Genomic DNA, 24,230 nt, shown 5'->3' on the forward strand with positions numbered 1-24,230 from the left:
TTAGGCAACAAGAGCGGGACTCCGTCTCAAAAAAAAAAAAGATATTAATCTGCTACCAATTCCCATACCTGTATAACCTCACCCACTATGGACATCCTACACCACAGGAGTACATTTTTTACAATCAATGAACCTGCACTGACACATCATTTTCACCGTAAGTCCTTAGTTTACATTAGGATTCATTCTTGGTGTTGTACCTTCCATGGGTTTTGATGAATATATAATGACAGGTATCCACAATTGTAGTATCATACAGAACAGTTTCACTACCCTAAAAATCTTTTGTGCTCTGCCTATTATTGTTCCCTCCCTGCAACCCCTGATCTTTTTACTGTCTCCAAAGTTTTACCTTTTTCAGAATGTCACATAGTTGGAATTATACAGTATATATCCTGTTCAGACAGGCTTTTTTTTTCTTAGTATTAAGTTGGTGCAAAAGTAATTGTGGTTTGGGACCGTGAATTTTGAATCATTATACCTAGGCTGAAACACATCTTTATTAATCAAAATGGGAATTATTACAATCAATACATTTTTGCCAACGAGAAATAATTTTGTTTATTCCTGTAGTGTAAAATCCGTGCTTTGGGATTCAACAAACTCTTGGAAAGCATTTTCTGCATCCTGCTGGCTGTGGAAGCATTTTCCCCGCAAAAAGTTGTCCATTGTCCAGATGCTTGAAGAAGTGGTAGTCGGTTGGTGAAAGGTTAGGTGAATATGGAATACTAGGCAAAACTTTGTAGCCCAATTCGTTCAACTTTTGAAGCATTGGTTGTGCAATGTACGGTGGGCATTGTCATGGAGAAGAGTTGAGTCCTTTCTTTTGTCCAATGCCGGCTGCAAGCATTGCAGTTTTCGGTGCATCTCATTGATTTGCTGAGCATAATTCTCAGATGTAATGGTTTCGCCGGGAATTTGAAAGCTGTAGTGGATTAGACCTGTAGCAGACCACCAAACAGTGACCATGACCTTTTTATGGTGCAAGTTTGGCTTAGGAGTTGCTTTGGGACTTTTTCTCAGCCCAGCCACTGAGCTGGTCGTCACTGGTTGTTGTATAAAATCTACTTTTCAATGCATGTTACAATCCGATCAAGAAATGGTTCATTGTTGCATAGGATAAGAGGACAATTTAAAATGATTTTTTTAATTTTCACTCAGCTCATGAGGCACCCACTTATCAAGCTTTTTCACCTTTCCAATTTGCATCAAATGCCGAACAACCACAGAATGGTCGATGTTGAGTTCTTCGGCAACTTCTCTTGTAGGTGTAAGAGGATCAGCTTTGATGATTGCTCTCCATTGGTAGTTGTCAACTTCCAATGGCCAGTGACGACGCTCCTCATGTTCAAGGTTCTCCCTTGCAAAACTTCTTGAATCACCACTGCACTGTACGTTCGTTAGCAGTTCCTGGGCCAAATGCATTGTTGATGTTGAGAGTTTTCTTCCCTGCTATATGACCCATTTCGAACTCAAAAAAGAAAATCTCTTAAATTTGCTTTTTGTCTAACATCATTTCCATACTTTAAAATAAACATAAAACAAAGAGCACATAATAAGTCATTAGCAAAAAACAAAAACAAAAACATAAAGCAAGAAATTCCCATTAAAATGATGTATAACATAACCACATTTATTTAAGAATGTATTCCAATATCAAACGGCAAATTCCAACAATGCAAAAACTGCAATTACTTTTGCACTCACCTAATAATATGCATTTAAGTTTCCTCCATGTCTTTTAGTGGCTTGATAGCTCACTTCTTAAAGTGCTGAAAAATTCACTGTTTGGATTTACAACAATTTATCCATTACCTACTGAAGGACAGCTTGGTTGCTTCCAAGTTTTGGCAATTATGAATAAAGATGTTATAAACATCCGCATACAAGTTTTTGTGTGAACATAAGCTTTCACTTCCTTTGGGTAAATACCATGGAGCATGATTGCTGAATTGTACAGTTAAGAGTACATTTAGTTTTGTAAGAAACTGCTGAATTCTTTTCCAAAGTGGCCATACCATTTTGCATTCCCACCAGCAATGAAGGAGAGTTCCTGTTGCTCCACATCCAGAGTTTGGTGTTGTGTTTTGGCCATTTTAATAGGTGTGTAATGGTATATATTTGTTGTTTTAATTCATAATTTCCTAAGGATATATAATGTTGAATACCTTTTCATATGCTTCCTTGTCATCTGTGTATCTTCCTTGGTGAGGAATCTGTTTAAATCTTTTACTCATTTTTAAATTGGGTTGTTTTCTTGTTGTTGAGCTTTAAAAGTTCTTTATATATGTGTCTTTTGCAAATATTTTCTCCTGGTTTGTGGCTTCTCATTTTCTTGACACTGTTTTTCACACAGCAGAAATTTTTTAATTTTAATAAAGTCGAGATTATCAAGATTATCAATTGTTTCTTTTTTATTTTAATTTAATTAATTAATTAATTTAGAGACAGAGTCTTGCTCTGTTGCCCAGGCTGGAGTGCAGTGGCACGATCTCAGCTCACTGCAACCTCTGCCTCCCAAGTTCAAGCAATTCTCATGCCTCAGCCTCCCGAGTGGCTGGGATTACAGGCACATGCCACTATGTCCCGCTAATTTTTTGTATTTTTAGTAGAGACAGGGTTTCACTATGTTGCTCAGGCTGGTCTCTAACTCCTGAGCTCAGGCAATCCGTCCGTCTCAGCCTCCCAAACTGTTAGGATTACAGGCGTGAGCCACCACGCCTGGCCTCAATTGTTTCTTTCACGGATCATGACTTTGGCATTATATCTAGAAGGTAATCAACAGTCCCAAGTTTATCTAGAGTTTCTCCTATGTTCTCTTCTATGAGTTTTGTAGTTTTGCATTTTACATTTGGGCCTATGATCCATTTTGAGTTAGTTTTTGAGAAGGATGTTAGATCTTTCTTTAGATTCTTTTTTTTTTTTTTTTTTTCTGTATGGATGTCCAGTTGTTCCAGCACCATTTGTTGAAAAGATTATTTTTGCACCATGGTATTGCCTTTGCTCCTTTGTCAAAGATCAGTTGACTGTGTTTATGTGGGTCTTTTTTGGGGCTCTCTTCTGTTCCATTCGTTTACTTGTTTATTCTTTTGCCAGTACTACATTGTTTTAATTACTGCTGCTTTATAGAAGGTCTTTTTTTTTTTTTTTTGAGACGGAGTCTCACTCTGTTGACCAGGATGGTGCAGTGGCACGATCTCAGCTCGCTGCAACCTCTGCCTCTTGGGTTCAAGCGATTCTCCTGTCTCAGCCTCTCAAGTAGCTGGGATTACAGGCGTGTGCCACCATGCCCAGTTAATTTTTGTATTTTTAGTAGAGACGGGGTTTCACCATGTTGGCCAGGGTGGTCTCAAACTCCTGACCTCAGGTGATCCGCCCGTCTCAGCCTCCCAAAGTGCTGGGATTACAGGCGTGAGCCACCGTGCCCGGCCGGAAGTCTTGAATTTGGGTAGTATTAGTCCTCTGACTTTGTTATCCTTCAATACTGAGTTGTCTGTACTGGGTCTTTTGCCTCTCTTTTTTAGAAAAAGTTTATTGATATATATCAATAAATTGATTGAAAAATAACTTGCTGGGATTTTGACTGGGATTGCATTTAATCTACAGATTATGTTAGGAAGAAGTGACTTCTTGATAATATTAAGTCTTCCTAGCCATGAACATGGAATATCCCACCATTTATTTTGTTCTTTGATATTTTTCATTAGTCATATAGATTTCTTCATATAGATCTTGTACATAGTTTTTAGATTTATACCTACCTTAGTTTTGGCTGCTATAACAAAATACCACAGATTGGATGGCTTAAATGACAGAAATTTATTTCTCACAGTCCTGGGGGCTGGGAATTCCAATATCAAAGTGCCAGCAAATCCATTTTCTGGCGAGGGCACTCTTCCTGGTTTGTAGACGGCTGTCTCGCTGTTGCATTCTCACATGGTAGGAAGAAAGAAAGAGTGAGATCATGCTTTCACGTCTTTTCTTATAAGGGTATTAATGCCATTCATGAGGGCTCCACCCTCATGACCTAATTACCTCCCAAAGATCCCTACCTCTTAATACAATCACACTGGAGGTTAGAATTTCAACATATGAATTTGCTGGGACAAAACAATTCAGTCTATAGCATTCTGCCACTGGACCCCCAAAACTCCTGCCCATCTCATATGCAAAATACATTCATTCCAACTCAACAGCCTCAAAAGTCTTAACTCATTGCAGCCTGAACTCTAAAGTTTAAAGCCCAAAGTCTCATCTAAATGAGATATGAATAAGAATAGAGGTAAGATTCATTGTGAGGCAAAATTCCTCTCCAGCTGTGAACTTGTGAAACCAAATTAGTTGCGTGTTTCCAAAATAAAATTGTGGGAAAGGGATAGGATAAATATTCCCATCCCAAAAAGGAGAAATAGGAAAGAAGAAAGGGATAATGGAGTCCCAAGAGAGTCCCAAACCTATCAAGGCAAAATTCGTAAGACGTTAAGGCTTGAAGAGCTTCTTTGGCTCAATGCTCTGCCTTCTGGGACCCACTGGGGTAGCAGTCCTGCCTGTGTGGCTCTGTCTGGTGGGGGCCACACACCCATGGCTCTGCCAGGCTGGAGTTGTACCTCAGTGGCTCTGCTGAGTAGTGCTGTGCCTCTGCTGCTACAGGTGGCGCTGCACTGATGGCTCCATTGGGCATTGGTCCTGCTCTTTGAAACTGAGGCAGAGGCAGCCGCCCTGTTCCCCAAGTTAGGCACTCTGGTCCTATGGTGGGAGTGGTGGCCTGATGATCTTCAAATCATTTTTGGGTTTTCGGTTCTTTCTTCTCTTGTTTTGAGGAATAGTGCATGTTCACAGCTCTATGATGCAGTCCTGTAGGATCTAAGAAGGCTGACAGTCTCCCACCATTTAGTCCCAGCTGGCAGTGTTTCTGCTGCTATAATCTTTTCTTTTCTGTTTCTTTTTTTTTTTTTTTTTTTTAGACGGAGTCTTGCTCTGTCGCCCAGGCCGGAGTGCAGTGGCCCGATCTCGGCTCACTGCAAGCTCTGCCTCCCGGGTTCACGCCATTCTCCTGCCTCAGCCTCCCAAGTAGCTGGGACTACGGGTGCCCGCCACCACTCCTGGCTAATTTATTTTTTATTTTTTTTAGTAGAGACGGGGTTTCACCGTGTTAGCCAGGATGGTCTCGATCTCCTGACCTCGTGATCCGCCCGCGTCGGCCTCCCAAAGTGCTGGGATTACAGGCATGAGCCACTGCGCCCGGCCTCTGCTGCTATAATCTTATCTGTATTCCTGGCTTCTGTTGAGACACATGGCTGATTTGGTTCATAGTTCATACCCATGCTAATCTTTTTTATCAAATTGTTGGTCTGACATGCCCTTTGTGTTCTCTTTTGAACATACCTTCTTACTTTTAAAATAATATGAACAGGCTTAGAATTTTCCAAATCTTTATATTCTGATTCCTTTTTGCTTAATAATGCCATTTTCAATTTATTTCTTCCTCGCATTTTACTATAAGCAGTAAGGAGGGACCAAGCTGCTTCTTTAACACTTGCTTAGAAATCTCCTCAGCTAAGGCCAGGAGTGGTGGCTCACTGTAAAGTGCTGTAATCCCAGCACTTTGGGAGGCCGAGGTGGGCAGATTGCCTGAGCTCAGGAGTTGGAGACCAGCCTGGGCAACATGGTGAAACCCTGTTTCTACAAAAAATACAAAAATTAGCAGGGCAACGTGGCAGGCGCCTATAGTTCCAGCTACTCAGGAAGCTGAGGGAGGAGAGTCACTTGAACCCAGGAGGTGGAGGCTGCAGTGAGCTGAGATCGCACCACTGCACTCCAGCCTGGGCAACAAAGTGAGACTCTGTCTCAAAAAAAAAAAAAGAAATCTCCTCAGCTAAATGTCCAATTTCTCCCTTCCCTTGCCCTTCCCCTCCCCCTCCCCTCCCTTCCCTTCCCTCTTTTCTTTTCTCTCTTCTCTTCTCTTTTCTTTCTTGAGATAGAGTCTCACTCTGTTGCCCAGGCTGGAGTGCAGTGGCGCAATCTTGACTCACTGCAACCTCCGCTTCCCAGGTTCAAGCGATTCTCCCACCTCAGCCTCCCAAGTAGCTGGGATTAGAGGCGCCCGCCACCACGCTCAGCAAATTTTTCTATTTTTAGTAGCAATGGGGTTTCATCATGTTGGCCAGGCCGGTTTCGAACTCCTGACCTCAGGTGATCTGCCCACCTTGGCCTCCCAAAGTGCTGGGACTATAGTCATGAGCCACCAGGGGCGCCTGGCCTAAATGTCCAATTTCATTGCTCATACGTTATACCTTTTACCAAACACTAGAACATGAACAGTATTCAGCCAACTTCTTTGCTACTTTATGATGAGGATAGCCTCCAGGAAGAAATAGAAACTCTGTACAGACTAGTAACAAGCAGCAAGATAGAATCAGAAAAAAAAAAAAAAGCCAACATAAAAAGTCCCAGGACCAGATGGATTCACAGCTGAATTCTATCAGACATTCACAGAAGAATTGATGCCAATCCTACTAAAACTATTCCAAAACATAGAGAAAGAGGGAATCCTCCCTAAATCATTCTATTTAGCCAGTATCACCCTAATATCCAAACAAGATATAACAAAAAAAGAAAGCTACAGGCCAATATCCCTGATGAAGATAGATGCAAAAATCCTCAACAAAATGCTAGCTAACTTAATCCAACAGCATATCAAAAAGATAACACACCATGATCAAGTTAGTTACATACCAGGGATGCAGGGGTGGTTTAACATACACAAGTCAATAACTGTGACACCCCACATAAGCAGAATTAAAAACAAAAATCAGGCCGGGTGTGGCCTGTAATCCCAGCACTTTGGGAGGCTGAGGTGGGCAGATCACCCGAGGTCAGGAGTTCAAGACCAGCCTGGCCAACATGCGGAAACCCCATCTCTACTAAAAATACAAAAATTAGCTGGGTGTGGTGGCAGATGCCTGTAATCCCAGCTACTTGGGTGGCTAAGGCAGGAGAATTGCTTGAACCTGGGAGGCAGAGGTTGCAGTGAGCTGAGATCATGTCACTGCACTCCAGCCTGGGTGACAGAGTGAGACTCCATCTCAAAAAAAGAAAAAAAAATCATATGATCATCTCAATAGATGCAGAAAAAGCATTTGACAAAATCCGGCATCCCTTTTTAATAAAAACCCTCAACAAAATTGGCATAGAAGGGACATACCTCAAAGTAATAAAAACCATCTATGACAAACCCACAGCCAACATCACCATACTGAATGGCAAACATTGAAAGCATTATTATATATAACTGAGAACTGGAACAAGGCAAGGATGACCACTTTCACTGCTTCTATTCAACATAGTATTGGAAGTCCTAGCCAGAGCAATCAGACAAGAGAAATAAAAAGCATCCAAATTGGAAAAGAGGAAGTCAAACTGTTGCTGTTCACCAATGATATGATTGTATACCTAGAAAACTCTCAAGACGCATCCAAAAAGCTCCTAAATCTGATAAATAAATTCAGTAAAGTGTCAGGATACAAAATCAATGTACATAAAACAGTAGCACTGCTATACACCAACAACAACCAAGCTGAGGATCAAATCAAGAACTCAATCCCTTTTACAAGAGCTGCAAAAAGAAAATTTATAAATAAAATACTTAGGCCTGGCCAACATGATGAAACCCTGCCTCTACTAAAAATACAAAAAAAAAATTAGCTGGGCATGGTGGCAGTAGCCTGTAATCCCAGCTACTCAGGAGGCTGAGGCAGAAGAATCACTGGAACCTGGGAGGCAGAAGTTGCAGTGAGCCAAGATGGTACCACTGCACTCCAGCCTGGGTGATAGAGTGAGACTCTATCTAAAAACAAAACAAAACAGAACAAACAAACAAAAAACAAAATGTACACACACACAAAACAAAAAAACCTTAGGAATATACTTAACCAAAGTGGTAAAAGATCTCTACAAGGAAAACTACAATATCCTGCTGAAATAACTCATAGGGCTGGGTGTGGTGGCTCACTCCTGTAATCCCAGCACTTTGGGAGGCTGAGGCAAGCGGATCATGAGGTCGGGAGTTCAAGACCAGCCTGGCCAACATGGTGAAACCTTGTCTCTACTAAAAATACAAAAATTAGCTGGGCATGGTGGTGGGCGCCTGTAATCCCAGCTACCTGGGAGGCTAATGCAGGAGAATTGCTTGAACCTGGGAGGCGGAGGTTGCAGTGAGCCGAGATCACACCACTGCACTCCAGCCTGGGCAAAAAAAAAAAAAAAAAAAAAAAAAGGTCTGAAAGAACTCATAGACAACACAAAGAACTGGAAACACATCTTGTGCACATGGATGGGTAGAACCAATATTGTGAAAATGACCATAAGCAATTTACAGATTCACTGCCAAAAGCAATCTACAGATTCAATGCAATTCCCATCAAAATACCATCATCATTCTTCACAGAACTAGTAAAAAGAATCCTAAAATTCATATGGAACCAAAAAAGAGCCCACATAACCAAAACAGTACTAAGCAAAAAGAACAAATCTGGAGGCATCACATGACCTGATTTCAAACTATACTATAAGGCTATAGTTACCAAAACAGCATGGTACTGGTATAACAGTAGGCATGTAGACTAATGGAACAGAATAGAGAACCCAGAAATAAAACCGAATACTTATAGCCATCTGATCTTCAGCAAAGCATACAAAAACATTAAGTGGGAAAAGGACACCCTATTCAATAAATGGTGCTGGAATAACTGGCAAGCCACATGTAGAAGAATGAAACTGGAACCTCATCTCTTACCTCATTTGAAAATCAACTCAAGATGGACCAAAGACTTAAATCTAAATAAAAAACCTGAAATCATAAAAATCCTAGAAGATGGCTGGGCGCGGTGGCTCATGCCTGTAATCCCAGCACTTTGGGAGGCTGAGGCGGGTGGATCACGAGGTCAGGAGATCAAGACCATCCTGGCTAACATGGTGAAACCCCACCTCTACTAAAAATACAAAAAATTAGCCGGGCATGGTGGCGGGTGCCTGTAGTCCCAGCAACTTGGGAGGCTGAGGCAGGAGAATGGCGTGAACCCGGGAGGCGGAGCTTGCAGTGAGCTGAGATTGTGCCACTGCACTCCAGCCTGGGTGACAGAGCAAGACTCCATCTCAAAAAAAAAAAAAAAAAAATCCTAGCAGATAACATTGGAAAAACTCTTCTAGACATTGGCTTAGGCAAAGAATTCATGACTAAGGACCCACAAGCAAAAGCAGCAAAAACAAAAATAAACAAATGGGACCTAATGAAACTAAAAAGCTTTTGTCAGCAAAAGAATTAATCAGCAGAATAAACAAACAACCACAGAGTAGAAGAAAATATTTGTAAACTATGCATCTGACAAAGGACTGATATCCAGAATCTACAAGGAACTCAAACAAATCAGCAAGAAAAAAACAAATAATCCCATCAAAAAGTGGGCAAAGGACATGAATAGACAGTTCTCAAAAGAAGATATATACAAATGACCAACTATGTGAAAAAATGCTCAACATCACTAGTTATCAGGGAAATGCAAATTAAAACCACAATGAAATACCACCTTACTCCAAGAATGGCCAGAATTTAAAAATAATTTTTAAAAAGGTGTTGGTGTGGAGTGGTAAAAAGAGAACACTTCTACATGGCTGATGGGAATGTAAGCTAGTGCAACCACTATTGAAAATGGTATGGAGAATCCTTAAAGAACTAAAAGTAGAACTACCATTCAATCCAGCAATCCCAGTACTGGCTATCTACTCAAAGGAAAATAAGTCATTATATGAAAAAGATGCACGCACTCACATATTTACAGCAGCACAATTAACAATTGCAAAAATGTGGAACCAACCTAAATGCCCATCAACCAACAAGTGAATAAAGAAAATGTGGTACATATACACGATGGAATACTACTTAGCCATAAAATGGAATGAAATAATGGCCTTTGCAGCAACTTGGATGGAGCTGAAGGCCATTATTCTGAGTGAAGTAATTCAGAAATGGAAAACCAAATATCACATGTTCTTGCTTATAAGTGGGAGCTAAGCTATGAGGATACAAAGGTATAAGAATGATAGAATGGACTTTGAGGACTTGGAGGGATGGGTCAGGGGGTAAGGGATAAAAGACGACATACATACAGTGTATACTGCTTGGGTGATGGGTGCACTAAAATCTCAGAAATCACCATTAAATAACTTATCCATGTAACAAAAGAACACCTGTTCCCCCAAAACTATTGAAATAAAATTAAAAAAAGATAGCCTCTTCTCCATTGTCCAATAACATGTTCCTCATTTCCATCTGAAATCTCATCAGAGTGGTCTTACTATCTATATATTTACCAACTTTCTGTATGTAATTACTTTTATATTCTCTAAGAAGATGGAAGCTTTCTATCCAGAAATCTTTTCTTCCTGAGCCTTTACCAGAATCATCTTCAAAAATTTCTTCATGGCATCACTGGCTTTATCTAGCATGCACCTCAAAACTCTTCCAACTTCTACCCATTACCTAGTTCCAAAGATGCTTCCACATTTTAAGGCATTTGTTACAGCAGCACCTCACTTCTTGGTACCAATTTCTGTATTAGTCAGAACATATACATGTAGATATTTATTAGAAAGTATTAGCTCATGTGATTATGGAAGCTGAAAATTCCCATGATTTGCCATCTAAAGCTGGAAACTCAAGAAAACTGATGGTGTAGTTCAAAGGCCTGAGAGCTGGATAGCTGATGGTGTAGATTCCAGTTTGAATCTGTAGGCCTGAGAACCAGGAGCACTGTGAGCAGATTGATGTTCCAGCCCAAGCAGTTAAGCAAAGAATAAATTCAATTTTCCTTCACCTTTTTGTTCTATTCAGTCCCTCAACAGATTGGGTGATGCCCACCAATATGGGGAAAGGCCATCTTTATTCAGGTCACCAATTCAAATGCTAATTTCTCCAGAAACACTCTCACAGACACACCTAGAAATAATGTCTAGGAGTTCAAGAGTTCAAGACCAGCCTGACCAACGTGGTGAAACTCCGTCCCTACTAAAAATACAAAAATTAGCTGGGCGTGGTGGCAGGCACCTGTAATCCCAGGTACTTGGGAGGCTGAGGCAGGAGAATCGCTTGAACCCAGGAAGCAGAGGTTGCAGTGAGCCAAGATCACGCCATTGCACTCCAGCCTGGGATACAAGAGTGAAACTCTGTGTCCAAAAATAAAAAATAAAAATAAAATTAAAAAAATTCACCATCATAATACCTAAGCTTTCTTTTTTGGATAATGCTAATGTAAATGTTAATGTGTTTTTAATTTCAAATTCCATTTGCTCATTGCCAGTATCTAGGAAGGTGATTGACTTTCACATATTAACCTGTGTCCTACAATCTGGCTAATAGCAGGATACAATTAGCTTTTTAGTTTTAGGAGCTTTTTGGTTGAATCTTTTGGATTTTCTACATAGATTATCACATCATCTGTAAACAAAGACTGTTTATTTCTTCCTTTACAACATAAATACTGGTTATTTTCTTTTAAAAATCTTATTGCAGTAGCTAGGACTTCCAGATGTCAAAAAACGGTGATAAGATAAAATATCCTAGCCTTGTTCCTGATCTTAGTGGGAAAGCTTTGTTTCTCACCATTTGAGTACAATTTTAGCTGTAGGTTTTTTATAGTCCTTCTTTATAAAATTGAGGAAATTCCCCCTCTATTCCTCATCTGCTGAGAGTTTTTATCATGAATGTGTGTTGGATTTTTTTAAATGCCTTTTCTGCATCCATTGATATGATCATGTGACTTTCTTTAGTCTATCAATATGGATTTCATTAATATAGTTTCATATATTGAACCTGCCTTGTATACTTGGGATAAATTTCACTTAAGTTGTAGTGTGTAATTCTTTTTATACATCATCGGATTCAATTTGTTAATATTTTTGGGGGGATTTTTGCAGCTACATTCATGATATTGGTCTGATATGTCTTTTCTTGTTATGTCTTTTTCTGATTTTGGTGTTAGGGCAATGCTGGCCTCATAGAATGAGTTAGAAGGTATTCTCTGTGCTTCTATCTTTCGGAGAAGATTATAGGAAACTGATGTACTTTCTTCCTTAAATGTTTGGTAGAATGTTGAACACATCTGAGCCTGGTGTTTTCTGATTTGCAAGGTTATTAATTATTGTCAATTTTTAAAATAGATATAGGTCTATTTCTTCTTGTGTAAGTTTTGGCAGATTGTTTCTTTGAAGGAATTGCTCCATTACATCTAGGTTATCATATATGTGGACATAGAGTTATTCACAGTACTCTTATATTATTCTCTTAATGTCCATGGGATCTGCAGTAATATCTACTCTTTCATTTCTGGTATCAGTAATTTTTTTTCTTAGTTAGCAGGGCCAGAGGCTTATTGATTTTATTGATCTTTTCAAGGAACCAGGTTTTTGCTTTATTGATTTTCTCTGTTATTTCCTGTTTTCAATTTCATTGATTTCTCTGGGACGTTTTTTGCTTGTTTTTGTTTTGGGTACAAAGGTTATCCTGAATCTCTGGTAGTTTCTTCAGATTTTTTTTTCTTAACATTTTTCAGTTTCACCATGGAGTGTGTAGAAGTATTTTTTATTGTTGTGTAAACAGTATAATGCTTGGACAGTGGTGTGCTGGTAAACATGGGAGTGGGGGCTGATTTGTAGCAGTCTGCCAATTTCTGTGACATAAACATTCCCTCAATAACCTATTTCAAGCTACCAATGTAACATCTTTAAGTAAGGATTTCAGAAGGGATGCAGAGTAGCATACCATTTCATTTTAGCCGTGCAAACATGAGAGACATAAATAACTTCAAGAGCATTGATAATAGTAAAATGTAGTAAAATAATTAGGAATTGACAAGCTTTAAATATTTATTACTTCTGTTTTTAATATAATTATTTAATCATAAGTTTATGCAATTTAATTTTAATAATGGTTAACACTTGGCTTGCACATTTTCTGAATATTTAATAAGCAGCTCTCATAAGCTGGCTCTAGCATATTTCTTCAGTGTGAGGATTTATCTCTCTTTAATTCCTGAAAATTCTTGGCTATTATCTCTTCAAATATTATCTCACTCTCCCATTCTTTTTGCTTTCTCCTATTTTAATAAGCTCCTATTAAATACATGACAACTCTGCTCATTGTAGTTTTTTATTTTTCTTTTATATTTTCAATCTTTTTTTTTTTTTTGAGACAAGGTCTCACTGTTGTCCAGGCTGGAGTGCAGTGGCACGATCATGGCTCACTGCAGCCTCGACTTCCGGGGCTCAAGTGACCTCAGCCTTCCACGTGGCTGGGACTACAGGTGTGTATCACCACACCCAGCTAACTTGTTTTGTTTTTTGTTTTTTTGCAGAGATGGGGTTTTTGTCTTGTTTTCCAGGCTAGTCCAGAACTCCTGGGCTCAAGTGGTCTGCCCCCTTCCACCTCCCAAAGTGCTGAGATTACAGGTGTAAGCCACCACACCTGGCCTCTATTCTTGTTTTTATTTTATTTAAACATTTTTGGCTGGGTGCGGTGGCTCACACCTGTAATCCCAGCACTTTGGGATGACGAGGCGGGAGGATCACCTGAGGTCAGGAGTTCGAGACCAGCCTGACCAACATGGTGAAACTCTGTCTCTACTAAAAATACAAAATTAGCTGGGTGTGGTGGTGCATGGCTGTAATCCCATCTACTTGGGAGGCTGAGGCAGGAGAATTGCTTAAACCCGGGAGGTGGAGGTTGCAGTGAGCTGAGATTGCACCATTGCACTCCAGCCTGGGGAACAAGAGCGAAATGCCATCTCAAAAAACAAAAATTTATTTATTTACTTTTTTTCTTTTTAAAATTTTTATTATTTTTTATGGGTTTGAATCTACTCTTTTTAAAGTCGCTTTCTGTTTACTTTTAAAATTTCTAGTTCTTAAATTTCAAATTCCCCCATTGCCTGTTTATGATTATTTCATCAGATTCCTAACAGGAAATAGATGATATACTAAAATTTGTATAATTCCAAGGTGGTTTATTTACAAAGGGACCATTTACAGAGCTGTGAGCAGGGTGTAGTGTGGCCACAAAGGATAGTGCAATAACCTGGAAATGGTTGCAGTGGAGCCATTACTACTCCTTGGCCTGAAGAGATGAGGATAGGGAGAAGTGTCTAGAATTTGAAAGAAACTCATGAAGAAAAGATCACCTTGAGAGGTGCAATGACCTTCTGTTGAGAGACACAGCCAACAGCTGAGAGAGAGTCAACTGGGGAATAAAACGGATCCCACTTTCCAATATTCTGCTAGGGTTTCCCATCGGCTGAATCTAACAAGAGGCCAGAAGACATGAGAACTCACTGATGTAGTCCACGTAGGTCTGCCTCCAGCAATAGAAGACAGATGTAGAATAGTGGAGAGTGGGTCTACAGGAGCAAATGGAAGAAATGCAATGTACTTTTTCTCCACCCTAGCGAGGTGTTTCTCCATGTGATTTGTAAGTTTTGGCTGTGAGTTCATCTTTAGCAGGTTGTTTTATATGGGAGTCCCTTGTGCCCTGGGTTGAGAGGGGTCTCAGTTAGGAAGTTTTATGTTTCCCTGTCTCTGGCCCTACAAGAAACACTGTATTTGGATCTCTTTTCATGTGCGTTTTTCTACTTAGAGTCCCTACACCGTGAATTCAGATCTTTTGTCCATGAGTGACACAGGTCTGTGTTTCTGATTTTTTTGGATTCATTTGATTCATGGCCCTAGGCTTTCAGCAGGATTCCTTGCTACTTCCCTTGCTAAGGACCACAGTTTACTTCCTGGTTTACTTCAAGAGCACCCTTTGTGGCTCCTGGCATTATATACGGACTTTGGTTCCAGCTCCTTATCTTTTACAAAAATTATGGTCTCATTAAAAATTATTTATTTATGACTTTTTTAATTTTTAAAAATTGTGGCAGCCGGGAGCAGTGGCTCACGCCTGTAAATCCAGCACTTTGGGAGGTCGAGGCAGGCAGATCACAAGGTCAGGAGTTCGAGACCAGCCTGGCCAATATGGTGCAATCCCGTCTCTACTAAAAATACAAACAATCAGCTGGGCGTGGTAGCGCACGCCTGTAGTCCTAGCTACTCTGGAGGCTGAGGCAGGAGAATTGCTTGAACCGGGGAGGCAGAGGTTGCAGTGAGCCGAGATTGTGCCACTACACTCCAGCCTAAGAGACAGAGCAAAACTCCGTCTCAAAAAAAAAAAAAAAACAAAAAACCTGTGGCAAAATACATAAAATTTGCCATCTTCACCTTTTTTTCAATGTAAAGTTCAGTGGCATTAAGTATATTCACATTGTTGCACTACCATCACCACCATCTATCTCCAAAGTTTTCATCTTCCCAACCTGAAATCCCATCCTCATTAAACAATAACTCCTCATTTCTCCCTCCTCCATTGGCATTCACCATTCTACTTTCTGTCTCAAAGAATCTGTCTACTGTAAATACCTCATAGCAGTGGAATCATGGAATCATACAGTGTTTTTGTGTATGTGACTGGCTTATTTCATTTAGCATAATATCCTCAAGGTTCATCCATGTTGTAGCATATGTCAGAATTTCCTTCCTTTTTATGACTGAAAAACATTCCATTGTATGTATACATCACATTTTATTTATCTGTGCCTTCATTTATGGACATTTAGGCTACTTCCACCTTTTGGCTTTACAAATAATGCTGCTATAAGCATGGGTGTACAATCAGTTCTCTGTCTTTTGTGGACTTAAAATTTAGTATCCTTTCTGCATATATGCATTTAAACTTTCTCATTCAGCACCAAAGGCCTACTTCCAATTTCAAAACCCGTCTGAGTGACGTAGCTTCTGCCCCTGTTTATCAGGAATGCTGGTTACAGGTAAGCAGGTTATAACCTACATAAAGAAACCTGGGCAAGGTGGTGCATGGGGGTAATATCAAGCTTGAACTCCAAATTGAACTCACCAATTCCTGAAACCATGAGAGTGAATTTATTCAGGGAGTAGGTCTATTTTTGATTCATGCAAAGGCACGGTTTGGCTGCCTTGCCACTCATTCACTTACATCTTTTTATGGCTTTTAGTTTCTGCTTCACTTTTGGCATCTAGAGATTTACCTTTCTTGTTTTTGAATTCATCCATGTATTTAATTTTTTGTTGTTATATTTTCTATTTTGTTGTTATATTTTTCAATTTTGTTGTTATATTTTCTATTGTTTGTATATGTTTGGAATAGGAGTGTCTCAGTTTGGGCTACTGTAACAAATATACCATAGACTAGGTGGCTTAAAAAACAAATGTTTATTTCTCACAGTTCTGGAGGCTGGGAAGTCCAAAATCAAGGTGCCAATGTCTGATGAGGGTCTGCTTCTTGGTTTGCAGATTGCTATCTTCTCATTTTATCCTCACATGGTGGAAAGCAAAGAGAGACAAAGGAAGCAAGCTCTATAGAGTTTCTTCTTATAAGGTACTAATTGCATTAATGAGGGCTCCCCCCTCATGACCTAATTATCTCCCAGAGGCCTCTCTGGGAGGGGGATTAGATACCATTACATTGGGGATTAGGCTTCAACATATAAATCTGAGGTATGGGGGGGGGGGACACAAAAAGATTAACTTCATAGCAAAGAGAAAAAGTCTTTTCATTGATTGGAAATCATAACCATTACTGTTATTAGAGTTCAATGGCACAATCTCGGCTCACCACAACCTCCGCCTCCTGGGTTCAAGCAATTCTCCTGCCTCAGCCTCCCGAGTAGCTGGGATTACAGGCACGTGCCACCATGCCCAGCTAATTTTGTATTTTTAGTAGAGATGGGGTTTCTCCATATTGGTCAAGTTGGTCTCGAACTCCTGACCTCAGGTGATCCACCTGCCTCAGCCTCCCAAAGTGCTGGGATTATAGGCATGAGCCACCATGCCTGGCCCTCATTATTGTTATTTTTAAATAATGCATTTAGGCTGAGCACAAAAATTAGCTGGGTGTGGTGGCACGCACCTGTAATCCCAGCTACTTGCGGGGCTGAAGAAGAAGAAACACTTAAATCTGGGAGGCAGAGATTGCAGTGAGCTGAGATCGTGCCACTGCAGTCCAGCCTGGGCAACAGCAAGACTACATCTCAAAAAAATAAGATAAAATAAAACAATAAAATAGGCTGGGCATGATGGCTGGCGCCTGTAATCCCAGCACTTTGGGAGACAGAGGTGGGTGTATCACCTGAGGTCAGGAGTTCAAGACCAGCCTGGGCAACATAGTGAAACTCCATCTCTACTAAAAACACAAAAAATTAGCTGGGCGTGGTGGCATGTGCCTGTAATCCCAGCTACTTGGGAGGCTGAGGCAGGAGAATCGCTTGAACCCGGGAGGTGGAGGTTGCAGTGAGCCAAGATTGCACCATTGCACTCCAGCCTGGGCGACAGAGCAAGACTCCATCTAAATAAATAAATAAATAAAATAATAATAAAATAATGCATTTCTTCTGTATGCTCTTTATTCTTCCAAATTAGATGAGGGATAGATACAATAAGAGAAACAGGAACTTTAAATTACAAACCTATTAAATCAAGAGCAAAAAGACAAGAGTCAAGTAATGAAGCATGGATATAATGTTAGGAGTATATTTACACTATGGGCAGCTACTAAAAGTGAGAATAAAACCTAGCTACTTATTTTTTTAAAATCTCATCAAAATCTGGTTTTCTTGGTTACAGTTTTAACCAAAGAATTGTCACAATTGTTGTAGGTAAACAATTTAATAATATGTGGGATTTTCCCCCCCATTTTTTAGGGGTCTAGCTATATTGCTCAGGCTGGATTTGAACTCCTGGGCTCAAGTGATCCTCCCACCTCATCCTCCCAAGTAGCTGGGGCTACAGACATGCACCACCATGCCCAGCAACCTCACTGCCTATTTGGAAAACCAAGACAAAAAGAGAAATATGATGGACTGTTTTTAGGGTATTGTATTTTGTAATTGATAAGTGCATAAAATGTATTTGGAATTTTCCCACACAAGCAGATAGATAAACCCCTTTTGCCCTATAACATAAAAGGCACTGTGTACCAGTTTTTCCAAAGTTGAGTGTTTATAAGTGCAGGACTGGCTCTCCTACATTTGCTTTCTTTTTCTTTTTTTTTTTTTTTTCAGATGGAGTCTCACTGTGTAGCCCAGGCTATAGCGCTATAGTGCCATCTTGACTCACTGCAACTTCTGCCTCCCAGGTTCAAGCGATTCTCGTGCCTCAGCCTCCCGAGTAGCTGGGACTACAGGCGGGTGCCACCACGCCCAGCTAATTTTTTTGTATTTTTAGTAGATTTGGGGTTTTACCATGTTGGCCAGGCTGGTCTGGAACTCCTGACCTCAGGTGACCCGCCCGCCTCAGCCTCCCAAAGTGCTGGGATTACAGGCATGAGCCACCGTGCCCGGCCTGCTTTCTTGTTTTAAAACCAGAACAGTCCTGATTTAGACAAAGAATCTATCCCTGACTTCTGTTTTAACACTCAGCAAGTAGTTATGAAAGATGTTTTCTTGCTCAGTCTCATTGGTTGTATTCAAAGTGGAAGTTGAAGAGTTTTTCGCTCAGGGCGAAAGGTTTCCCTTTTTTCAAGAAAAAAGAAAGGGATGAGTCATGGAATACTTTTGGAATATGAAAACAGAAATAGTTTACCTCCTCTATGGTTTTATCTGAGGAGCTTGAAGATGTAGAATATTTAGCTCCCAACTTTAGCTCACTATCCTGGTTTCTACCCCAATGCTAGATTCTGAAACAGTCTTGCGAGGGTAAAAGTCCAGGATGTAATGGTCTGCTCTGCCCTTATCCAGGCTCAAAGAAAGACATCTTATATGTGTGTGTCAGAAGATTGAGGATTGGTTGGTAATCTTTACACAGGAGCCTACGTCTGCAAGTGGGCTTATGTGGCTCTCTTTAATTACAAAGTAGACTAGGTATTAGCAATTACCCTACTCAAGAAATTCCACTAAAGAGTCTCGTCCTTAACAGGATTGCTGTTCCGTGTAGGCCACTTTTCCTTCTGTGAATCCCAGCCCAAGTCTTGGTGGTGATTCCTCCTCCAGCCCCTTCATCCTTTCAATTTCCACACCTGGTATCTACCAAAAACACACTTCTGAGCTTTTGCAGAGTGCCACTTTATTCCACAGAGGCGGGAAGCTTGTAGATGGGAATGTGTGTTGCTCTAAATTAATTTCCTACACATGTTCCCTCATGTGCACAGAGCATTTGCATTTTAAGCAAATCTTTTTTCTCTCTCTCTCTCTCTCTATATATATATACATATATATATATATATATATATATTTTTTTTTTTTTTTTTTTTTTTTGAGACAGAGTCTTGCTCTGCCACCCAGGCTAGAGTGCAGTGGCACAATCTCAGCTCACTGCAAGCTCCGCCTCCTGGGTTCACACCATTCTCCTGCCTCAGCCTCCCGAGTAGCTGGGACTACAGGCACCCACCACCACGCTTGGCTAATGTTTTGTATTTTTAGTAGAGACAGGGTTTCACTGTGTTAGCCAGGATGGTCTTGATCTCCTGACCTCGTGATCCACCCGCCTCAGCCTCCCAAAGTGCTGGGATTACAGGCGTGAGCCACCGCGCCCGGCCTATCTTTTCTATATTTTATTGGTCATAGTATAATTTTACCTGCAATACAAATATAACAGTGATTACATTTTCTTTCTAGTAATTGGCTGTAGGAATCACATACTCTTATTAAACTCTTCCTGTCAGTTTATACTGCACAATAACTTTAGTTTATCACAGTGCCTACATGCAATGCTACCTGATACCCGCTCCTGGAAAAGAATTTTGTTCTGTTGTGCTTACTTTGCTCTTTTCTGTACAAACTCCATTTTATGTACTTTTATGATTTATTGGCATTATGCAGCCCTCTATCCTCCTTTCCCGACCTGGCTCAGAAACTTGGGAGTGATGTGCGTTCTCTCCCTTTCTAGTTGACTCTTTCCTGGCTCCTTTACTCTTCCTTCTCCCCATCTCCTGCTTTCCTGTCACTGGCTTCTCCAATCTGCTTTTTCCTCTTGCTCCCCCTTTGCCCAGTCTTATAGCACCCTCTAAGAAATGTGTTTTGCAGAAGGAAGGTCTCTGTACACTGTTATTACTTTCTTCTTTGGCTGTGTTTTTAGTTTTTGTGTCATTTCTGGGAACTCTGCTACAATAACATTCCATGAAGGAAAGCTGAACATTAGGGAAATGAGAGAGGAAGCTGGGGAAAGAAAGAGCAGAGGGAAGATGGAGAGGGGCTCAGGGCGGACCCCAAACAAGTTAACATGAGGCATCTTGGAGTGAACTATACAAATAAACACACTTTTTACAATGTTTTACTGTTTACAAAGTAGTTTTCATATGTTACCTGATTATCTGGTAACAAATATAGGCATGCTTCTTAACATTTTAAAGATGAAGAGACTGGAGCTACAAATTAAGAATAATATAAACTTTGATGACGCAGCTTATAAAAGCAGAGTTGGGATTTGAGGCTTCTGACTTCAGCTCTCTTTCTCTTTCCACTATTCCACAATGCCAGGAAGATGAAGGAGTTGAACTCCGGGAGAATTCAAGTCACCTTTCACAAGGCTATGTTTTCCATAGGTTCAAAAAACCAAAAAATCCAGACTTATGCTCTAGTTTATCATGATTAATTTTTCTTGTGGTAAGAAAATAATTTAACCATTAGGTTTGTTTGTTGTAGCAACAAGAAATGAATTACTTTCCAAACTGGGAATATCCCTTTGTAGCCAATGAAAGAATGAGTACAAGTGTGGAGGAGTAAATCTGCATAAAGATAAATATAAGATAACTTTAGAAAATTCTTGAGACATTGACAGAGTTTTGGACCTAATTTCTAAATGGGCAGAAAGCTCTCTTTTAGAACAGCTTCTCTGCAATCCTGTGTAGAAGTGGGAAGATGAACATGGAGACTATTCAAGGCAGGGATGGTGGACTTAGTGGGTCATTTTCACTTTTTTGAGTTTCAAAATCTTACAAATTATATTATTTTTGGCTCTTTCTGTGTCTTTGAGAACTGCTCTTTCTACCTTAAATCACCTCCAGAATCACCAGGGCAAACAAGAAGCTTATTTGAACTTCAGGTCTCTAGAAAACAGACTGCTGTGTCATTGCACTTGGAAAGCAGTCATTTAAAGATAGTTTTCAGGCAGGTGAAAGACCAGCACAACAAACTGATAAAACTGCCTCTGTCATTTGATCTCCTGCAGCCATTCTGGAGAGAAGACATTCCTGTTAGGAACCTGAGCAAGAAGCTCTGGTCAGGAGACTTCTATTTTATTAGGATCCTGCCCCAAGTTAGAGGTCAAGTTACGACTCCCCTCAAAATTACTCTGTAATAGGCTGCATTACATAGAAAATTCCAACAAAGCACCGGAATGTCTGAGTTAAGAGAGCTCTTTGTACATTAAGAAGAAAAATAAAGTTCAGCAGCATAATCCTATTTCTAAACCAAATCTGGATAATACTAAAGGACTTCCAAATAACACCATTTAACTATTTGCGAGAATTATAAGAATTTGCACTCTGAGCGATGTCCCGTCCCCTGCCCCCCAAACCCCAATAGAAGCAAAGCAGCTAGCAACACTCTACCTCATAAGCTTACTATTTAAACTGTGCAAAGGTGAATAAAAAAAGTGAGAATAAAGAAGGTGATGTGGGAAGATGGCAAGGAAATGTCCCATTCTTAAACACCTTTTAAAAAAAGAATTGTAATCCCAGCACTTTGGGAGGCCAAGGCAGGCGGACCACGAGTTCAAGAGATAAGACCATCCTGGCCAACATGGTGAAACTCTGTCTCTACTAAAAATACAAAAATTAGCTGGGCATGGTGGTATGCACCTGTAGTCCCAGCTACTTGGGAGGCTGAGGCAGGAGAATCACTTGAACCTGGGAGGCAGAGGTTGCAGTGAGCCGAGATCACACCACTGCACTCCAGCTTGGCAACAGAGTGAGACTCTATCAAAAAAAGAAAAAAAAAAAAAAGAAGTGTAATGCCAAGATTTGCTCAAAGAATTTCCTGAATTCCATGGGGACCTAGAGTCCATTGACCCTGACACCTTCCACTACCCCTCATGGCCATTGTGTCCTCAATGCCCCTCCTTAGCCAGCTTCCATTTGCAGTCCTTGCATACACCAACTTATTTGCCTCTCTCTCCTTTCAGAGTACAGTATGTGCCTGGCAATATCCTAGGTATGGTTAAAACCAACTCTCTGCCTAGTTTGTGCTTAAAAGTGTTGGGGGAAAACATGCAACCATGCTGACCAGACACACTTTAAATTCACGATCATTCATGATTATGGGCATCTTGTGGCCCTCCATGCTGCCTGGCTGTTCTTTTTTTTTTTTTTTTTTGAGGCAGAGTCTCGCTCTGTTGCCCAGGCTGGAGTGCCCTGGCATGATCTCTCTTGGCTCACTGCTACCTCCTCCTCCCGGGTTCAAGCAATTCTCCTGTCTCAGCCTCCCAAGTAGCTGGGACTTTACAGGCACTCGCCACCATGCCTGGCTAATATTTCTATTTTTAGTAAAGATGGGGTTTTGCCATGTTGGTCAGGCTGGTCTCCAACTTCTGACCTCAAGTGATCCACCTGCCTCAGCCTCCCAAAGTGCTGGGATTACAGGCGTGAGCCACTACGCCCGGCCACACTGCTTGGCTGTTCTATCACATTGCACACGCCCCTAGATGGCTCGTCATACCTGTTCCCCCCTTTTACTCTCAGTGGGTCACCTTGCTTAACTGTTTTCTTAAAAATTTCTATGTACTCCTATTACCCCAATTCCCACAGGACTTACATCAGTTTAGACCTTGGAAGACGGCACCCAGCACTGGCTACATGCTCCTACTCTAGTTGTCATTTACCTCAAGGGCAGCATATTTATTGAAGGTTAAAACAATAAGATAGCACTGTCCTAGGCATGTTCCCTGGCAGCAGTGTCCCTCTGCCTCGTGTTGCTGTGCCTCTATTGCTTGAAACGTCAGTAAGTGAATGCAATCCTGTTTAACCCAGGGTCCTGAGCATGTGTCCCCCGCCCACACTTCTGCTGAACTACAGTTCACATGTCTCACTGGGACAGTCTGGGAGGATGCTAGCTGTACAGACTGCTGTTGCTTCTCACTGCTGTTATTCTATCGAGCCGTCACCCAGAGACCTGCCCAAAGTTTGCAGGTGCATGTCCAGGGGTAAGGTGGGACCACACAGTTCAGCACCTCAGTAGGACTGTCCCCCACTGAGTCCTGCCCTGCTTTCTGCCACCTCCCCTGATGTCTGCCAGAAAAAGAGGCCATGCAAGAACTTAGGAGAAAAAAACAGTGGGCACATTCATAATGGCTACCATTTACCAAGTATCTGTTGTGTGCCAGGTGCCTTACATGCATTCACTCACCTAATTCTAACAACTGTATTCCAAGGTGTCATTACTCTCATTTTATAAATGAGAAAACTGAGGCTTAGGTTATGTAATATGCAGAAGCCTCACTGCTAATAAAGGGTAGAGTCTGCATCTGGACCCAAGTCTGCCTGAGTTCAAAGCCTATGTTCTTTTCGCGACACTACTGCCTATTCATTTATGTCAAAATGAGAGCTTAGAGTTCACTGGACACCATCAGTATGGGTCTCCAGGTTTCTTAGAATGCTGTGTGCTACCCAAATATTTTATTTTCTTCTGTTAAGTGCAACACTTTTTATTAATACATGCAATTATATAAAATCAGAGCATGAACATGACCTGATAAACTTTGTATTTATTTTCATTTCAACTTGGACATCTAATAGGCATCTGAAACTTAACACATACAAAACCAAATTCCTGAAGACCAACTCCCCACTAAACGTAGCTCATGTGGTCTTCCCCAGCTTAAAAAATGGCAACTCCATTATTCTAATTGCCCTGGCAAAAAAACCTTGGTGCCATCTTTAATTCTCTGTCATAGAACATCAGAAAATCTTGAGGACTCTACCTTTAAAATATATTAGAATATATTTTCTATTGCTGTTACTACCCTGCTCCAAGCTTCATTTTCTATTGGCCTGGATGATGGCAATAACTTGTTTCCTACCTCTTTGTCTCCTGACAGCCTTCACTCAACATTATGATCCAGAGTAAGCCTTTAAGACAGAAGTCAGCCTTCCCCACTCCCACGGCTTCACACGACTAGCCTAA

At 40.7% G+C, this 24,230-nt stretch overlaps 1 long non-coding RNA gene across 4 annotated transcripts in view; it reads right to left on the reverse strand.

The window, feature by feature from the left end:
• LOC103783197 (uncharacterized) overlaps positions 1 to 24,230 on the reverse strand; it is a 117,870-nt gene that overhangs the window by 46,312 nt on the left and 47,328 nt on the right. Inside the window, exon 3 of one of the 4 annotated variants that reach the window (XR_010109916.1) lies at positions 3,945 to 16,432. The exons of 2 other annotated variants lie outside the window; for them this stretch is intronic. This is a non-coding gene — a long non-coding RNA (uncharacterized LOC103783197). Of the gene's footprint in view, positions 1 to 3,944; positions 24,227 to 24,230 lie in introns of those variants that run through there. One more of the 4 variants, XR_010109917.1, reaches the window with a different exon arrangement.

The sequence above is a fragment of the Pan paniscus genome, chromosome 16, assembly GCF_029289425.2.
Source record: "Pan paniscus chromosome 16, NHGRI_mPanPan1-v2.0_pri, whole genome shotgun sequence".
In the NCBI taxonomy this organism is placed as follows: domain Eukaryota; kingdom Metazoa; phylum Chordata; class Mammalia; order Primates; family Hominidae; genus Pan; species Pan paniscus.